This window comes from Nycticebus coucang, chromosome 23, assembly GCF_027406575.1.
Source record: "Nycticebus coucang isolate mNycCou1 chromosome 23, mNycCou1.pri, whole genome shotgun sequence".
Lineage (NCBI taxonomy): Eukaryota > Metazoa > Chordata > Mammalia > Primates > Lorisidae > Nycticebus > Nycticebus coucang.
The window spans coordinates 18,396,053-18,411,784 of record NC_069802.1 but is presented as its reverse complement, the minus strand read 5'-3'; positions in this window follow the sequence as shown (position 1 = coordinate 18,411,784).

Sequence of the window (15,732 nt, the reverse complement as noted above, 5' to 3'; positions counted from 1 at the left end):
TTCCAGAAGAGGCCTCAAATTACTTAAAGGCAGACTAGACATGGTGTTGGTTCAAAACTTTCCAGGGGGAGTATTTTGAAAGTGTTCATAGTAATATTCATTAATGAGGTAGGTAGTACCTTTTCTAGGATAGGATCACACACTTAATTATCTGACCTTACACACACACACACACACACATATGTATTACATATATTTATGCATGTATGTGTGAAGGTATAAAATTTATTGCCAAACTCATGTATTGTTATTATTTAAAAATAACCCTAAGATTTGGATAATGAAAATGATTAAATAAAATTTACTTTTCATTACCAAGAAAAATGAATTATCAGTTTCATATGGTTTATATATAAAGAAGATCTGACAGTGTAGAAGCTTTGACATTTAGGACGACTTACACACTTATGTGTATACTCCTGGTTTGATTAAGAAGATAAGTGTAATTATGTTGTGAATAAAGCCCACATAGTACAATTTATCCATGAAATTAAAATTTAATAAACTGTATTTGATACTAATTTTAGTTAAACAAATGAGTGGAAGGGCCATTTAAGATATTAACTTATAGAAGATCGGAAGTGGTTGATTTAATCAAGCTTATTTTTTGAAAGACTCATTTATGATTAAAGGCTAGGGAAATGAACAGAGGCCGTTGATTTTTCATAGCTGTCTGTCCAGAATGTTTAGAATCATCTTTCACTAATCTGTGACTTCTTAGGAAATTATCTGTTAGCTCTCATTTGTTCTTTTCATTCTCTGCAGTGGATGTTTAAAGACAGAAACAAATGAAAAAATATATTATTAACACCTATAAATTTGTACAGAATAATGTAAATAATTGACACATCACTTAAATATATAACAGGAGGTGAATATATAAAGTTCCAGTGGTCTTTTCCTTTAAGTTCAATATTTTCCTTTTTGCCCTACTTAGAGCTATCATTAATCAAAGTATGTTGAGTATGTCAGAAACTTTTCTTTTAACTGATACAGTGTAAAAAAATTCTTGTAATATTTTATTTAAATAATAAATAATTGGAATCTTTTTCAAGGAAAATATTTAAAGATGTATTCCAATCACGTTTTTGTTTCTAATTGGTGAATATTTCCATAATTCACATATTTATAATAATTATTAATAACATAGCCGAACGATACATTGGGCATTTAATTATCTCATCGTTTACTGAACAGCAGAGTAAAGGCATTTATTTTTATTTAGTGTCTTTTGTTGTATGGACTTTTTCTTTTCAAATGAAGAACTAAGGATGTTATTAAAATAATCAATCTAAAAATCATATTTTCCTCACTTAGCAGCTCATCTCTAAGGTCTTTTTTGGCTTTGGAATATTCCTCTGACCTTAAAGTCTAGAAATAATTGCCTCAAATATTTACCAAATTTTTCATGTTTTTCTGAGACTTCACCATCTTTAGACGTTTAAGATAATCTCCAAAAAGCAACTGCTGTAATATTAACTTCAATAGTATTGATGATTTACCTGTTTTTTTGCTTGAAATCCAAGAAAATTAAAATATACTAAAAATGGCATTTTACTTAATATATCTGTAGTGGTTTAACAAGATAACCAAAGATGTAGACTAAAAGTTGCGTAAAAGATAAAAGGTAATGTCACGTTTTAAATTAGCATTCAGGACATTTTAGACATTTAAACTAAGTTTATGATCACTATTTATCTTGAAACTATTAAAATGATGATTATACTTTCTTATTTTTCCAAAAATTGTATTCCAGTATATATTTTGAAAGCTTTATCAACAGTGACATTGCCTTAATATTTTAAATCATGTATGTATGATCTAACTCTCAAAATCTTAAGAGATTTAAAAATATGTTAAATATATTCACTTACTATTATATACTTTAATCAGAAAATGCATAACTGACAGCTATTTTTCTTACCTAGTTTTATTTTCTTTAATTCTTACATCGGACTCCAGTAGGGAGAATGAAGGCTATAAAATCTAAGACGGCTGTTTAGGATTTGGGACTTAGTACTTGTTTTTTCACATTTCCTATTCAGAGTTAGCTTCCTTCATTTGTACTTTCCTCCACTGTCAATAATACCTCAGAACACTAGAAGTGGTGAGCATAGTCTTATACTTTGTTCCAATGTAAAGTATTTATCTTTTTGGAAGCACAGAACCCTAATAGTTAGGAAATCATACAAATTTGCATGAAGAATAAAGAGACACAAAAGGAAGCTTTCTGTACCTGAGGCAACATGAAATGATAAGATGACCCTGATCAATAGCATTGTCAATCCAGCCTCTCAGAGAAACTAGTATACACTGCATGATCAATTCCTTTGTGGTGCGACTTTTCTAAGTTCCAAAAGATAAGATACAGCCATAAAATGTTGGAAAACAAAGACAGATTATCAAAGACAAACAAAGGAAATATTCCAAACAGCTAAAGTAATATTTTAAGTAAAGTTTTAAGTAAAAAAACCACATATAAAAACTTGCTCTAGTCTCCACGACAACTTTTTTTCTAGAACCACCAGTCCAAATTATGGACAGAACCTGTGCTGTCCGTTATAATTTCATATTAAAGTAAAATTACATCATATGTATTTGATATGCAGACACAGAGGGACAAAAAAGTACACACACTTTAAGAAAGGAACACAACTATTAAAATTATAATACTAAAGTCACATTGGATTTCTGCCATTACAAGATACAAGATAAAATCTATAAGATGAAAACATTACCAGTATATATTAAATATTTTAATTTAAATACAGCTTTTTTCTTCTTTCTTAAAATGTGCATATATTTTTGGTACCCTGTATATTGTCTTTATATATTTCCCAGTACTCATTATTAGTCTTAACAACAATCCAGAGTGTTTTCTATTTCAAAAAAAATCCACAGTGACACAGAGGAAAATCAGAAATGCATGGCAGAGCTAAGATAAGCTGACCAATATTAGTAGACCCAATTGCAGTTTTAGTACATGTATGAATATCTGCATGGGTAATAGATAACATAGACTCTAATTTTATGTTACTTGTTCTTTGCATACTACTATAAAAAAACTAAACTCAAGTCAAAATTGTGGTGTTATAATAAGGCTTATATTTTACTTATATAATTATTATGATTATTTAATTTACCTCAAAATTAGCTAGTTCAATAAAATATTTCTGGGCAGCACCTGTGGCTCAGTGAGTAGGCCGCCGGCCCCATACGCCAAGGGTGGCGGGTTCAAACCCAGCCCTGGCCAAACTGCAACAACAACAACAAAAAAAATTGTTGTTGGGCGCCTGTAGTCCCAGCTGCTCGGGAGGCTGAGGCAAGAGAATTGCGTAAGCCCAAGAGTTAGAGGTTGCTGTGAGCCATGTGACGCCATGGCACTCTACCCGAGGGCGGTACAGTGAGACTCTATCTCTACAAAAAAAAATAAAATAAAATATTTCTTCATCCATAATGCTGTTATCAAATCCGAAAATACAAAAGTGAATCACATATATAACTTCAATTATATAAAGAGCCAAGTCTCAATTTCTTATGCTAAAACCTCCTAGGTCTCTGATAAAACTGAATTATACTTTATCCTATGGGGGCAAGACATGATTGCAAGAGGGACTTTGCCTAACAATTACAATCAGTGTAACCTGACTTATTGTACCCTCAATGAATCCCCAACAATAAAAAAATAAAATAAAATAAAAATTATTAAACAAATTATCTGATTTAGGGAAGCCTTTTAATTTCCCAAATTAATTATTCCTTTAGTACATTTGAACAGGACATGTATTAGTGTGGTAAATTTCTGACCTAATGCTCTGAAGTCAGAAAATGGCAAACATTTGAGAAAGACTCTTTGTCAACATAAAAATCTTTCAGTTACTGACTGTTTCATACCTGTCAACTTATGATGTTTCCACGATAGTCTCTCATCCCGAAAAGAAAATTGTTCCTTGAAAGAATTAAAGGCAAAATCCAAGCATCAAGGGAAAAAAGCAGTATCTGATATTAATTCTTGATAAATGTTCCTTCCCTGGGTCTCTTGATTCTTCTAGGTACAACAGCTTTTTAAAATAAATTCAAAGGACATGTATCCTTACATTCTTACAATTTTATTTTTTCATCTGATAATTTATTTCAATGATGAAGAATAATAGTCCCTTGGCTGCCTGTGCAATTTCCCTTTTCTGTTCCTATTTGTGAAGACTTCTGTCTATTCTGGACAGTTATCAAGAGATAATTCAGCAAACAGCCAGCACTCTTTTATGAGAACCCCAATAGCTACTAGATAACTCTGGATAAATCTGTAAAGAGGTCATACATTTCTTATGTATAGACCTGTGTTAGCCTAGGAATTATAACACTGTAAGTTGCCCATGGGATTCCATCTATAGATAATGAGGGAAATTTTAAAAAGCGAGCTGTAAACGGCTTCCTTCTTAGCTGGCTCGACTGTACTTCAGTACAAGCTTATTGACTTCTTGAAACTAACACCAGAGCCAGGATTCTTCCTTTTTGCCTATAGTTATTTAAAAATCTTAGGATAAAGTGCAGAAGATAAAAACAAGTCTGGTTCAAAAATACTAAGAAATGTCAATGATTTTTGTATTTGCTATTGTCAAACTGGTAGCAAATTAAGCCCCAGTCAATGTTAATTCAAAGAAGGAAACTATCAAGATAGTTTAAATTCAATCTTAACTATCATGAAAAATGCCTTCCCCAATGTCCTTTTTATTCTTTCTTCCTGTCACCATGACAACCAATGTTCGATAATGAGATATTAGCATCCTTAAGACAAAAAGGCATGGAAAAGCCTTTGTGTGTATAGAATATTTTCATCTAGACCTTGTAGAGAGCAGAGAAATACACAGAATAGCAGGGTATTAAAACAGTGACTAAAGAGAACCAGAAACACATCAATACTTGAGAAAATTAGGTTTAAGTTTTAAGCACTTTATATGTGCTGTTTCATTAATTTTGTCATACTCATTCTGTGGGTCATTTTCTAATAGAGAAAAATGAGGGAAAGAGAACTAAACTGGTCAGAAAACATGGGGAATGATGACTCAGGGGGACACAGACATAGGCATTGTGACCATGATGCTAACCTGCCTTCTATGAGCCATTGATTTCATTCAACATGTGCCATTTACATTCACAACATGTACCAAATCAAACCTATGAGTTACCATGCTAGGCAAAGGGAACATGCCAGGGAATTGATGGAATTTGGCAAACATGTAAAAATAAACAAACAAAATAACACCCCTGCATGGTGGATATTGACTATATATGTGTGTGTATTTTTATGTATGTATATACATATAAAGTTCATCTATATAATGTAATAAATATATAAATTCGAAAGACGTATATCCTCACATTCTTATAATTTTATGCTTTCATCTAATAATTACTTTCAGTGGTGAAAAATCTTACTTCTCATCATCGAAATAAAATCAAACAATATACATGTTATTAATGTATACATTCAATAATATATAATTATAGGTTGGGCGTGGTTACACCTGTAATCCTAGCACTCTGGGGGGCCAACATGGGTGGACTGCTTGAGCTCAGAAGTTCAAGATCAACCTGAGCCAGAGTGAAACCCCATCTCCACCAAAAAAATTAAAAGCCGGCCTTGTGGCTGGCGCCTGTAGTCCCAGTTACTTGGGAGGCTGAGGCTAGAGAATTGCTTAAGCCCAAGAGCTGGAGGTTGCTGTGAGCTATGATGTAAGGGCACTCTACTGAGGGCCACAAAATGAGACTCTGTCTCAATAAAAAAAATAAATGAAAGAAAAAAAAAAACTTCAAACTAAGACAATTGAAAGCAAAATTAAAAAATATCTCTATATAATTATATAATAATACATATATTATTGTTTGGTATTCATTGAGGGTACATAGAATTAACTTACACTGATTGCATTTGTTTGGTAAAGTCCCTCTTATAATTGTGTCCCACCCCCAACAGTTGTGCCATCCACCGTGACCCCCATCTCCCTCCTCCCTCCCTCTCCTCCCTTCTCCCCTATGGAACTGTCTGGATGTGAGATAGAGTAAGTGGATTGTTATTCAGAACATTAGAATTCTGATGCAGTTGCCTCTGGCATTGTGATCATATTGCCTTTCTCCATATATTCAGAATGTATCTTTATCTTCTTATGTTTAAACAGATATCAATATTAAAATTCACTCTATAATCGCAAACCAAAATCACTGAATATCTTTGATTCTTCCATACTAAACTTTCACTATCGTCTTCATCTATATATCACATATTATTGAAAGCGATATATGAAATATTTGTTTTCATACACCACTGTACATCAATTATGCTTTTGCTTAGGAAGTAGAGATAGGTCTGCATAGGTGATTGGTTTTAGATAACAACCTAAGATGTGTTCCCTTTCTTCAAAAAGTTTTTCCTTTTCATTTTATCTTTTCAAAAAATTAGTCTTGAGGACTACGTAATAGAAGTTAGCAGTAAAGCAATGCTTTTACATGTTGTAAGCTATTCCCAAAGATTAACATAGGTTAATCTATTTAATGCTAATAACTGAGTATGGTAATAAGTACCAATCTGTCCCTATTCTTCATTTTAGGAAAGAGGGATACAGGCAGAATACACAACTCATCTGAGATCTCTAGAAAGTATCAAAACTAAAAATCAAACCTTAGTATTCTTTCTTTCTTTTTTTTTTTTTTTTTTTTTTTTTGCATTTTTTTTTTGGCCGGGGCTGGGCTTGAACCCGCCACCTCCAGCATATGGGACCGGCGCCCTATCCCTTTGAGCCACAGGCACCGCCCTATTTTTTTGTTGCAGTTTGGCCGGGGCTGGGTTTGAACCCACCACCCTCGGCATATGGGGCCGGTGCCCTGCTCACTGAGCCACAGGCGCCACCCCAAACCTTAGTATTCTTACTAACCAAAGTACCTTATGGAATTTCATGCATATATCATAAATCACATAACCAAGTATCTATGTGCACATATTTTGCCTATTTCAATTTTTTTGAAGTAATAAAATAACACCATATTGAGCCTTCTGACAATGACATGAATTTACACCTTCTTTATTATATTCTGAGGATATAATGGTACAGGATAATTTTTCACATTTGCTATTGTGGAAAACAATATTTCCTCATTCAAATTCCCTTTCATAAAAGTTGTGTAAGTGTATTCTCCCCTTAATTACTTTTGAGATTTCTGATTCCTTTTTAACAGTGCTAAACTTTGTTCCAAGAGTGTGGGGACTTCCTTTCAGTAGAACCCAGGCATCATAAAAACATCCTTGGGTTGTCTCCTCCCAGGTAGAGGGGGCGAAGTTATGAATGGGAACAATATTTTCTAAAATGCTGAGTTATTTGGAGGATAGACAGATTGGAACTAACACTGAAAAGATACTTCAATGGTAGAAGCAGCTTGTTATATTTTCTATTCATGGTACAGTTAAGCAAGGAGAGAAGCTGGGCGGGTGAGTCCCACTGTGTGACTGTGTAGGAGGACATGGCAAGATAGCAATTTAAAACCTTTCACCTCAGTTAAATATACAGAACATTCTGTAATGTTCTCTGTGTCAGAAAGAATAAGGAAATTTAAAAGTACAGGTATTAATGATCATTATCTTGGCTTAGCAGACACACATACAACTACCTGTCAAAAGCAGAAATTATAAACTTAAAATCAGTTAGACAATATGATTACAGAATGCATCAAATCATTTCATCATTTCCTTTTCTTTCTACAGTTTTCCACATTCTTATTGCTATATTGTTTAACATTTAAAAAGTTTTCCGAGTGGATTACATGTGATTCCATATGCAAAATGCATTTCATCTGCTCTGTCACAGGATAACTGTAAGGACGTCCATGCAAAGGCCTGTTACATTCACACAGAAGGTAGACGTTTGGAGAAGCTATCTTTGATGCTCAAAGCATCTTCCTTCCTTCCTTCCTTCCTTCCTCCCTCCCTCCCTCCCTCCCTCCCTCTCCCTTTCTGTTTTTTTTTTTTTTTTAGACAGAATCTCACTATGTCACCTTCAGTAGAGTGCCCTGGTGTCACAGTTCACAGCAACCTCTAATTCTTGGGCTTAAGCAATTCTCTTGCTTCAGCCTGCCAAGTAGCTGGGATTACAGGCACCCACCACAACGCCCAGGTTTTTTTTGTTACAGTTGTCATTGTTGTTTAGCTGGCTGGGGCTGGATTCGAACCCTCCAGCCTGGGTGTGGCCAGTGCCCTACCGACTGAGCTATGGGCACCACCCTGCCCTACTATTTTTAAGGGGAGGTCTCGCTCTGGCTTAGGCTGGTCTCCAACCTGTGAGCTCAAGCAATATACCACCTCCACCTCCCAAGTACTGGGATTACAGGCGCGAGCCACCGTTCCCAGCCGCATATACCTTTCTTTCGGTGGATAACAATGACTGCTTAGCTGTCTACCTTAGGAATTCTGTGAGCTTGTGGATTATGTATTTTTCTTAAAAATCAGCCCATTCCCTCAGACCAAGACCCTTTTTCTAAGTACACATAAAGTGATCAGCTTTCTAAACTCTTTTCTGGAGTCAGATAAGGATAGATATTAATTTAATTGCCCTGGAAATTGGACATAAGTAGGCATTTTGAGAAATCTTCCAAATAGTTTTATGGTAAAAATACACAGCTATTCTTTATTCTTACACAAATTTGTCATGTTCATATTAGGTATAAGTTTTTGTAAGCAGCTTAAGATAAACAGAACAAGATCTTCTGGCTCCTCTGCCTCAACACACATTTGTTGTTTATATGACCTTGGCCAAAACATTCTTTATAAAGAATACACATGATTATCAAACATTTTAATTCAACTGACTTGAAATGATGAAAGAACCAAAAACATGAATTAATCTTAATTATTCCTTTGGACTCATCACCAATCTGTTGGATTGAGAAGGAGTCTCAGCAATCACGTCTCTTACTTTTTCTCTAAATATTCAAATTTTAGCCTTCTATCAACACACCTTGGAAATGGACAGGGTAAATTGATCATTTATTTCTGAAGTATTCCTTTATTTATTTATATTCAAAGTGCTTCTTTTAACATATGTCTTTACATTCAATGATATGGAGCCTGACTGCACAGTCTGGGCATTGTACAATTCCAGGGAATGTAACTGACAGAGATTACAACCTGTTGTGTGGCTGGGACTTATATAATTGTCTGAATATATTATTTAAACTATCTTCTCTTCCAATAATCCTTAATTTAAAATAGAATTCAAACTCATAGTGTGTATTTAAAAGAGATACTCCTGGGTATGAATATACAGAAAATATTATGTATATAATTTAGAAAACCTTATCGTTTACATTACTCTGGATAATCATCTTCACTCAGTAAGTCTCCAGGCATCTACAAAGAACTTCACACTTTATTCAAGTGCTAACATTAAAACAAGATTGTGAATTACAGCAATGATTTATGTGACATGACAGGATGATAAACACTTTTTAAGTAAATAGCATGTTTCAGATAAACCAATAAGGTGATTAATTCCAATTTGTATTTTATAAAGTTACCTGTCCTTTCTATGTAATGTTAGAACATATTTCAAATACCATCCCTTTCTTCTACAAGAAACATAAACAATTAAAAAATATTAAGAAATAAAAAGATAACAGAAAGAGATGAGTAAAAACATAAATAATATATTTTAGAATTTACTAGGCATCTGAATTATGACAAGAATTGAGCTTTGGAGTAATTCATGATAATACTTGACCTAATAAAATTGTTCCTGCTTTAATGTTCAATTTATTCAATAAGATAAGAGCAAGGTTCTTAATAAGTTATTTGAGTGATTAATATTTCTATTTCTTTTGGTTTGGATGAGCTGTGAGATACTACAGAGGTAAACTGTCATCCATGCAAAACTATATAGTCTGAATGCTGATATACTTTGAAAGCATATGCGGTTCTATGTGTTTGCCATCATCTGAAATATTTATTTTATTTTCGGATATTTAAATTGGAGGATGATGTAGAGGTGCAATGGATCACTGTTTTTATTGTCTACGTGGAGATATCAGAGAAACTTCTCTGAAGAAGACAGGCGCGCGGCCTTCAGACATATGAAAAAATGCTCATCATCTTTAATCACCAGAGAAATGCAAATCTAAACTACTTTGAGATATCATCTAACTCCAGTGAGACTAGCCTATATCGCAAAATCCCAAGACCAGAGATGTTGGCGTGGATGTGGAGAAAAGGGAACACTTCTGCACTGCTGGTGGGAATGCAAATTAATACATTCCTTTTGGAAAGAGATATGGAGAACACTTAGAGATCTAAAAATAGATCTGCCATTCAATCTTATAATCCCTCTACTGGGCACATACCCAGAAGACCAAAAATCACATCATAACAAAGATATTTGTATCAGAATATTTATTGCAGCCCTATTCATAATTGCTAAGTCATGGAAAAAGCCCAAGTGCCCATCGATCCACAAATGGATTAATAAATTGTGGTATATGTACACCATGGAATATTATGCAGCCTTAACAAAAAGATGGAGTCTTTACCTCTTTCATGTTTACATGAATGGAGCTGGAACATATTCTTCTTAGTAAAGTGTCTCAAGAATGGAAGAAAAAGTACCCAATGTACTCACCCTTATTATGAAACTAATGTAGGACCTTCACATGAAAGCTATAACCCAGTTACAACCTAAGAATAGGGAAAAGGGGGAAAGGGAGGGGGGAGGTAGGTGGTGGGAGGAGGATTAATGGGATTACACCTGCAGTGCATCTTACAAGGGTATATGTGAATCCTAGTAAATGTGGAATGTAAAGGTCTTAGCAAAATAACTAAGAAAATGCCAGGAAAGCTATATTAACTAGTGTGATGAAAATGTGTCAAACGGTCTATGAACCAAGTGTGTGGTGCCCCATGATCATACTAATGTACACAGCTATGATTTAATAAAAATAAATAAATAAATAAATAAAATCAGAATTTGGACTTAAAAAAAATAAAATAAAATATTTAGTGAAACTCCGCTGTCAGAATCTGGGCAAATACAGAAATCCATGTTTCCAAATTCCTCTTCTTGTGGTCTGTCCCCTAAAACACTGGCTGGCTTCTCAGAAAAGAAATATGAAGTGGCTGCAGTTCTGACCTTTTTCCAATTTCATTAATAAACAAGCAAAAAGAATTTTTCTTAGTTGCATCAGGAAACAGAGCAGGCTAATTATATAATATAACTAATTATATTTGTCTTCAGGGCATTCACATAACCTACGGACTACTTTGAATTTGAAAGAAGTATCTACTATAATATTTTCTAGTAGATTTATTGAACCTAAGACAATTTTGTTCATAAACATCATTCTATATGTAATTTTCTGTAAGAAGAACATATATTTTTAAGAATGCCTTTCCATTCCTGTTAAGTTTTTTCTATTGTTGTATTTTCCATCTGTTATTTAAAAAGCAATATAATTTCTTACAGAGAAACATATCTATATTATGGATAAAGATAATTTTTATGTAAGAAAAATTTAGTTTTCTTAAATAGTCAATAAATAAATATATAGACTGCAGAAATGTTCTTATATAGGGTAGGCATAAAGCTCATGTACAATTGAAAACACTTTACTATTCAATTTACACATGAGCTTTATGTCCATCCTGTATATGGGAATGTTTGCTGCTCCTTTACACTTTTAGCTGTATAATATTCAATTTTGCTCTGTAAATTTTACTATGATATTTTCAAAGTGACAATACAGTATGGTAGATAAAAGCATTAACACTGAAGCCAATTTTTTTAAAGTTTCAGTTCTGGCCCTATCACTTAAAAAGTGTCTGCTGTTGAGCATGAAATATAACCCCTGTGTGCCTCAGTTTCCTCACTGGTAATGTGGGAATAATCATTACACACCTAACTCCTTGATTTTCTTTGATAGTAAATGAATTTATCCTTTTAAAATAGTGTATCAAAAAATAAAATATTCTGTTTCATTATAATTATTATTACTGGTATTATTGTTACAATAACCAAAGTGCAAAGCATTTGCTATGACCCTGTGTGTGTACATATGTATGTGGATGTGTTTACATTATATATACATATGACGAGTTTGGTACTTTCTTTTTTTTTTTTTTTGGCCGGGGCTAGGTTTGAACCCACCACCTCCGGCATATGGGACCAGCGCCCTACTCCTTGAGCCACAGGCGCCGCCCAGAGTTTGGTACTTTCTTAATAGCATGTGATCTGTATTTATAGCAGGAAATCTGGTCAACCCTCTTCAGAATCTTGACTACATGCTTTATTATAAAATTCTAAATTTTAATATGGTTGTCAAACATAAGTGATATTTTATTGGGCAGTAAGTTGGCATTGCCTCTCTCTACACCTCGTGAGATTCAGAATACAGACTTTCTAAGTTTACCCATTTCTCATTAGCTAAGAGCTTAGACTAATCTGTCTCTAATTCTAGTAGAATCTCAAAAGGCTTCTAATTCTGGAAAAAGACTAAGAGTTCCACTCTCCAGTTTCTTGACATTGAGTTATCAATTGTCGCTGGGGCTTTGTGTTCCAGGAAGTGAGGGAGACACAAGGGATGAAAGACATTTTCTACACTTAATATATTCACAATTAGTAGGAAGACCCAATTTGATATGATACATGATTTAAAAGGACCAAAAAATTCTACAAGATAATGTCAGAAACTTTACAAAGCTAGAGCAGTACAGAAGTAAATAGTGATCTATTTTAATCACCCTGAAAAGGGATGAAAGACAATAACTTATACACATCACCACCCATCAATATGACCAACCATATAGTCAGAGGTGAAGATTGCAGAGGAGAGACTATATATTTTTATATTATTTTTGTTAAATTATTCAAAAAATGAACAGACATGCATAGTTTTTATGAGTCATTCAAACTAAAGAAACTTTATTTTTTTTCCTGATTGAATGTTAGAAAGATAAGAGATAAGAAGATACTGTCTTAGAATGCTTTGTATCAGGATATATAATGTGATTCTTTCATGGTATCTAAGAGTTTTGGCAGAATCTTTTTGTTCTGAAAGTAAGCTAGTAAGTATTGAGGACCCCAGAATCTAAATGGAGGTATTAGGTTATCTACATATTTAATTACAGGTTATTGTATTGATTTTCTCAACATTAGTAAGCACCTATCTATAATAACTCAGGTCATGGAGGGACTATGCTTTGGAGGAACTTGTCAATGCTCTGTACACTACCCAATTATTTTAAGACAAAGGACAAGAAGGAGTTTCAAGGAACTCAGCCAAAGAGTTTATGATATTTCCTTTTGAGTCTGAGAAGTACAAGGACCATGGGGATGTTCATTAGATTTGAATGGCAGTAGATAGAGATTCTTACGAGTCACTGGTTGTGATTCACGTTGCCATCTGTAATGGCAATTTCAACTTGTTTGTATTTTATAAGAGCACATTGAAAGTGGGCCATCCAGGAGAAAGCTGGCTGGAGCTCAGTTTAAAGAAAATCTACACAAGAGTCTTGCCAGGAGTCGAAAATTCATCTGACACAAGTGGGGACCATGGGAAGCCAAGGCAGAAGTGATTAACGTATAAAAAGGCCAGGGCAAGGAGATGTCTTCAGCATTATAACAATTACATTAGTTTTCCAGCAGGGAGAAGTGAAGAAGGAAGGGCTTTTCAATTAATATGTAAGTGCATGTTGCCAGAGGGAATGTCAAGAATGGTGCGTTTATGACACGGATCTCTCCTAATGATAAAGCACAGTGTATTCAGTTCCCTATCTTTTCTGTTTTGTTCTGCCTCCATGCAAGAGGCGTTTGCAATTGGATGGTGAAGTGCACGTGAAGGAATAGAAGGGTGGCATGAAGAAGATGACTTCCCTAACACCCCAGTGCACACTTCCCAGCCCACAGCAGACTCACGATGGCAGAGAGGAGAAAAGTCACGTTTGCATTCAACATTAAGGACTTTATTATTGCGATAGCCTTGGCTCCACTTTAGTTAATGGAATGAGATCATGTCTATGTTTAAGAAGAAACTGGCTGAAATACCATCCAGGAGCAGGGAAAGAAATAGACCTCATATCAGTTGAAGAAGACAGAAGGAGAAATCAAATTTTGACATTTAACAAATTACCATGAAACGTGATGGCTTAAAGTAACAATCGTTATGATTTCACACTTCAGAGGCCAGAATGAAAATTTTGGTTCCTTCTTGAGGGCTCAGCAGAACCTGCCCCAGGCCTCTGCCCTAACTTCTGGGGGTTGCTGGGATTGCCGGGCGCCCTAGGGTTGTGGCAGAATAAATCCCATCTCTGTCTCTGTCATCACATGGTGTCCTGTGTCCAAATTATTTCTCTTTTTATGAGGATACCATTCACTGGATCAGAGATTCCATTTTAACTCTATTCATTTCTTAAAACAAACACACAAAAACTGCCACTATTTCCAAGTAAAATCACATTCATAGTTTCCAGGTAGACATGAATCTGTACAGCACAGTACACATACCAAATTTTTAGTTACAAATATTAGTTAGAATTTTGAAATAAGAGCAATCTGATGTCAGCATCTTATTACTATTTTCATTCTCAAACTGATAAAATTATCTAAATTTTCTGACCTTGGATTTAACTTGGTTTCCTCATTATCTTAATGAAAAGAGAATTACATCAATTGGTTGCCTGGACTTGGAAGATGAGGAAGAAAAAGGTCTTAACTCTCAAGACTCCACAATAAATAGAATGTACCACATCAGGTTAATATGATGAAAAATTGAAATAATATTAATACATATTTAGGAATTCAGAAGATTCTGGAACTTCATAGTCATTTAGAATTGTTTTTTATTACTAAACATGCAAAGCAGATTAATTTGCTGATCAAAAAGTATTAAATTGAGAGAAAGGTAAGAGCTGTTAGTGATATATCATTCTTTTTTTTATTTATTTATTTTGATACATCATTCTGTAGTCAGTTTTACCTTGAGCATTGTAATATTTTTTAACTGAGAAAAAAACTCATTTTAATTGATGCAATTTTAATAGAAATTTTTTTATGAAATGAAAAACAGATGTGAAAGGTGTTTTTTTTTATCATTTTTTACCCTAAACTTAACATTTTCTAATGCATTAGAAAAAGAGGGAAACAAAAGGATCATATCAGTTTGCATTCCCGCCAGCAGTGCAGAAGTGTTCCCTTTTCTCCATATCCATGCCGACATCTCTGGTTTGGGGATTTTGTGATGTGGGCTAATCTTACTGGAGTTAGATGATGTCTCAAAGTAGTTTTGATTTGCATTTCTCTGATGGTTAAGGATAATGAGCATTTTTTCATGTGTCTGTAGGCCGTGCACCTGTCTTCTTCAGAGAAGTTTCTCTTCAAGTCCCTTGCCCAGCCTGATATGGGATCACTTATGCTTTTCTTGCTAATACGTTTGAGTTCACTATGTATTCTGGTTATTAAACCTTTGTCAGAGACATATCCTACAAATATCTTCTCCCATCAACTCATGAATGGATTAATAAATTGTGGTATTTGTACACCATGGAACATTATGAAGCCATAAAAAAGACGGAGACTTTACCTCCTTCGTGTTTACATGGATGGAGCTGGAAAATGTTCTTCTTAGCAAGGTATCCAAAGAATGGAAGAAAAAGTACCCAATGTACTCAGCCCTAATATGAAACTAATTTATAGCTTTCATACGAAG